The following is a 6,000-nucleotide window of genomic DNA, read 5'->3' on the forward strand; positions in this document are numbered from 1 at the left end:
TTCCTGTAGTTCATAATCAGCTTCTTTGTCTTGCTGACGTTGAGGAAGAGCTTGTTGTCCTGGCACCACACTGCCAGGTCACTGACCTCCTCCCTATAGGCTGTCTCATTGTTGTCAGTGATCAGGCCTACCACCAACGTGTCATCTGCAAACTTAATGATGGTGTTGGAGTTGTGCGCGACCACACAGTCGTGGGTGAACAGGGAATACAGGAGGGGACTAAGCACGCACCACTGAGGGACCACTGTGTTGAAGGTCAACGTGGCGGATGTGTTGTTGCCTACCCTTACCACCTGGGGGAAGTCCAGGATCCAGTTGCAGAGGGAGGTGTTCAGTCCCAGGGTCCTTAGCTTAGTGATGAACTTGTAGGGCACTATGGTGTTGAACGCTAAGCTGTAGTCAATGAACAGCATTCTCACGTAGGTGTTCCTTTTGTTCAAGTGGCAAAAGGCAGTGTGGAGTGCAATAAAGATTGCATCAACTGTGGATCTGTTGGGGCGATGTGCAAATCGAAGTGGGTAAAGGGTGTCTGGGATGATGGTGTTGTGAGCCATGACCAGCCTTTCAAAGCATTTCATGGCTACAGATGTGAGTTCTACGGGTGATAGTTCTTGGGCACAGGGACTATGGTGGTCTGCATGAAACCTGTAGGTATTACAGACTGTGCTGTGCACCCCTCATAAAGTGGCATTCATGATATACTGTACTGATGTTGTTTAATGTTGCGATTCCTCATGTAACCACTTTATTTTCATTTTCAATATTTTTATTTCCTGTTTTTCCTTTTTATAGTATTTCTTGTCTTTCTGCTATCATTTTGATGTGCCAGTAACCTCCCTCTTCTCCCCGCTACTCTACCTGTGACACACCTGACGTGACATAATGTCCTCCTCTCCCAAGTCACTCACCCAGCCAGGTAGCGTCTGCCCACTCTAGCCTGTCTGAGACCTGTACAGTACAGTGTTGTATAATATTTGGTGGGCAGGTATCCACTCTGAAGGCAGTGGAGGAAACAATAGCAGGCCAGAACAATGGGCTGGCTCCAGATCTGTAGAGCTGTGCTTGGCCTCGCTCAGACGCTACGTCTTATTTCCTCTTTGATTACTCATGCCTGCCTCACGAGCGGTAGGCGCACTCATAGGCTTGTCTGTTTGTCCGTGAGAGAAATGACAAAGAAAAGGCTTTTTGTCAATGACTGGTTTAGATATTTGAGGCTGGAATACTTTTGTGATAATGTTGCATACCCCTTGACTTATTCTACATTTACAACCTGATTTCATAATTGATTACTTTTATACTTTTTCTCCTATCTACACACAATACCCCATAATGTCAAAGTGAAAACATGTTTTTCGAATTGTTTTCAAATTTATTTAAAATGAAATACAGAAACATCTCATTTACAAAAATATACACATCCCTGAGTTAACGTTAGAATCACCTTTGGTAGCGATTACAGATGTGAGTCTTTCTGGGTATGTCTCTAACAGCTTTGCACACCTGGTTTGTACAATATTTACACATTCTTTAAAAACTTCTACAAGCTCTTGCCATAGATTTTCAAGCAGAGTTAAGTCACAACTATAACTAAGCCACTCAGGAACATTCAATGTCTTCTTGGTAAGCAACACCGGTGAATATTTGGCTTTGTGTTTTGGTTTATTGAAGGCCAGTCAGCAGGGTCTGTAGACAGTGTCTGTAGACAGTGGTTCATCCTCAGCAGCAGGATTTGGTGGGGATGCTGCTACAGGCATTTCTAATGGAGAGCACATGGGCATTAGTTTACACATGTTATTCACAGTATTTATACTGGTGGAACATCCCACATACATACCCAGTAATAATAAAATCATCATTGTTACCTACAATATGGAAACTTAAAACTTTGCAGAAGGGAAATTCTTTATTTTATGTTATGCAGGGATGCACACACAAACACATGTGCGTGTACCCACACATACACACACGTGCGCACAAACACACCTGAAGAATCCTGCTGGGGAGAAGTGGAAGCAAATGGGTCTTCATCCTCAGGCTCAGACAACATTTGTGAAGACACCTGTGTGGCTGAGGAGGTGGATGGCTCCTCATCCTGAGGCTCCGAGATCATTTCTGAAGAGACCTGTGTGGCTGAGGAGGTGGATGGCTCCTCATTCTGAGGCTCTGAGATCATTTCTGAAGAGGCCTGTGTGGCTGAGGAGGTGGATGGCTCCTCATCCCAAGGCTCCGAGATCATTCTGAAGAGGCCTGTGTGGCTGAGGAGGTGGATGGCTCCTCATTCTGAGGCTCTGAGATCATTTCTGAAGAGGCCTGTGTGGCTGAGGAGGTGGATGGCTCCTCATCCCAAGGCTCCGAGATCATTCTGAAGAGGCCTGTGTGGCTGAGGAGGTGGATGGCTCCTCATCCCAAGGCTCCGAGATCATTCTGAAGAGACCTGTGTGGCTGAGGAGGTGGATGGCTCCTCATCCTGGCCAGTGCCAGAGTGTGCTTCAAAATATTTCAGGAGTGCCCCTGAATTTGCATTGAAATACAATATATGAGTCTGACACCCTAAATACATTTGTTGTACAATTAAATATACCTGTCATTATGCACAATTTATCAAACTTTCAGAATAGGAACTAAATGAACCATTTAACCTCCTTGGCAAGTTCTAGGCATAAGACACTCCAAAAGACTCAATATATCACAAAATATGCATAATATAGATGTCTTTTAAGTTAGCCTACAGCATTGGAAATTCCCCTTACTGTGCTCAGGACCTAGTCAATACAATCACAGAAAACCTTTATGATGTCACCTCAATGAAAGTTAACCAAATCAATAATGTGCTAGTTAGGTTGTAATCGTTTTGCTGCAGGCTACACACATTATCATGATGGAACTGTGTGAAATTATATCCAATGTTATGTAAGCTAGTTGGACAGAAAACGGAATATTGTTGCCCGATGTGTAATAGCATAGCAAGCAACATAGGCTAACAAATGTATTATACTAGCCTATTTCATTACATGCATAATATTATACTCATAAAGAGATGACATAGCTGCATACCTTTTATCTTTTGCATGTTTCTCCTCTTCTTCTTTCCTCTTTTTCCTAAACTGGACACCTGATGGCTTAGACCTTTTGTTATCCATTTGTGTTGATTTGGCACTCGAGCATCAATACATTACCCATCCTCCAACACTGTCAACCAAGGGTCAAGACTAAACCAATTCACCTTGGTGGATTGCAGACTGATTTTATATTAGAGGTCGACCGATTAGGATTTTTCAACGCCGATACCGATGCCGATTATTGGGGGGGCCAAAAAGCCGATACCGATTAATCGGCCGTTTTTTTCTATTTTTTTATTTATTTTATTTTAATTTTTATTTGTAATAATGACAATTACAACAATACTGAATGAACACTTATTTTAACTTAATATAATACATCAATAAAATCAATTTAGCCTCAAATAAATAATGAAACATGTTCAATTTGGTTTAAATAATGCAAAAACAAAGTGTTGGAGAAGAAAGTAAAAGTGCAATATGTGCCATGTAAGAAAGCTAACGTTTAAGTTCCTTGCTCAGAACATGAGAACATATGAAAGCTGGTGGTTCCTTTTAACATGCGTCTTCAATATTCCCAGGTAAGAAGTTTTAGGTTGTAGTTATTATAGAAATTATAGGACTATTTCTCTCTATACGATTTGTATTTCATATACCTTTGACTATTGGATGTTCTTATAGGCACTTTAGTATTGCCAGTGTAACAGTATAGCTTCCGTCCCTCTCCTCACTCCTACCTGGCCTCGAACCAGGAACACATCGACAACAGCCACCCTCGAAGCAGCGTTACCCATGTAGAGCAAGGGGAAAAACTACTCCAAGTCTCAGAGCGAGTGACGTTTGAAACGCTATTAGCGCGCACCCGGCTAACTAGCTAGCCATTTCACATTGGATACACCAGCCTAATCTTGGGAGTTGACATGCTTGAAGTCATAAACAGCGCAATGCATTGCGAAGGACTGATGGTAAACACACGATAGTGCTGTTTGAATGAACGCTTACGAGCCTGCTGCTGCCTACCATCGCTCAGTCAGACTGCTCTATCAAATCATAGACTTAATTATAACATAATAACACACAGAAATACGAGCCTTAGGTCATTAATATGGTCGAATCCGGAAACTATCATCTCGAAAACAAAACATTTTTCCTGTCAGTGAAATACGGAACCGTTCCGTATTTTATCTAACGGGTGGCATCCCTAAGTCTAAATATTCCTGTTACATTGCACAACCTTCAATGTTATGTCATAATTACGTAAAATTCTGGCAAATTAGTTCGCAACGAGCCAGGCGGCCCAAACTGTTGCATATACCCTGACTCTGCGTGCAATGAACGCAAAATGACACAATTTCACCTGGTTAATATTGCCTGCTAACCTGGATTTCTTTTATCTAAATATGCAGGTTTAAAAATATATACTTCTGTGTATTGATTTTAAGAAAGGCATTGATGTTTATGGTTAGGTACAGTCGTGCAACGATTGTGCTTTTTTCGCAAATGCGCTTTTGTTAAATCATCCCCTGTTTGGCGAAGTCGGCTGTCTTTGATAGGAAGAAATAGTCTTCACAGTTCGCAACGAGCCAGGCGGCCCCTACTGCTTCATATACCCTGACTCTGTTTGCAAGAGAAGTGACACATTTTCCCTAGTTTAAAGAAATTCATGTTAGCAGGAAATATGAACTAAATATGCAGGTTTAAAAATATATACTTGTGTATTGATTTTAAGAAAGGCATTGATGTTTATGGTTGGAGCAACGTGTACCTAAGCGATTATATGCAACGCAGGACAGGTTAGATAAACTAGTAATATCATCAACCATGTGTAGTTAACTAGTGATTATGATTGATTGTTTTTTATAAGATAAGTTTAATGCTAGCTAGCAACTTACCTTGGCTTCTTACTGCATTCGCGTAACAGGCAGGCTCCTCGTGGAGTGCAATGTAAAGGAGGTGGTTAGAGTGTTGGACTAGTTAACCGTAAGGTTGCAAGATTGAATCCCCGAGCTGACAAGGTAAAAATCTGTCGTTCTGCCCCTGAACAAGGTAGTTAACCCACCGTTCCTAGGCCGTCATTGAAAATAAGAATGTGTTCTTAACTGACTTGCCTAGTTAAATTGGCCAAATCGGCGTCCAAAAATACCGATTTCCGATTGTTATGAAAGCTTGAAATCGGCCCTAATTAATCGCCCATTCCGATTAATCGGCCGACCTCTATTTTATATTATTGTTAACGATTTCGCACAAACCAGAAAAAATGCAACAATATGTCTGTGAAACTATATATTCACAGTATTATGAATGAATTGTGGTTTATTTGGTTGGATTTCGTAGTGTGACTGATTTTAATAATTGCATTAGTACTGTACAAAGTTAGAGGTGTGCTATTTGATAGATTCCCCCACTCCCCCTACCTCGGGCTTCCAGTGGGGAGACCTGAGGTCAACCTACCCCCGCCCCCCTCCCCATCTCATACTTCTGAGTGGGAGACCTTCCCAGGCAGTAGCCTGCCTAGCTCACAAACTAGAATCAGGACGCCCACTCCGACAAGGTTAATTGACCCACAGTCCCACACGGTGATATGACAGCATCTGCCACTGAGTTTGCCTTTGCTTTCTTTTGATCCTAAAAAACTCCCTAGTCCTTGTCGATGACAAGCATACACATAAGACGATGCAGCCACAACCATGCTTAAAAATATGAAAAGTGGTACTCAATGATGTTGTCGGATTTGCCCCAAACATAATACTTTGTGTTCAGGACATAATGCTTTGTGTTCAGTACATAATGCTTTGTGTTTAGTACATAATGCTTTGTGTTCAGTACATAATGCTTTGTATTCAGGACATAATGCTTTGTATTCAGGACATTCAGGGAGCTTAAGGGTAGGCCTTGTCAAAGAGGTGGGGCTCTAGGAGGGACTGAAAGATAGTGATGGACT

Source organism: Salmo salar, chromosome 09, assembly GCF_965601325.2.
Source record: "Salmo salar chromosome 09, fSalSal1, whole genome shotgun sequence".
In the NCBI taxonomy this organism is placed as follows: domain Eukaryota; kingdom Metazoa; phylum Chordata; class Actinopteri; order Salmoniformes; family Salmonidae; genus Salmo; species Salmo salar.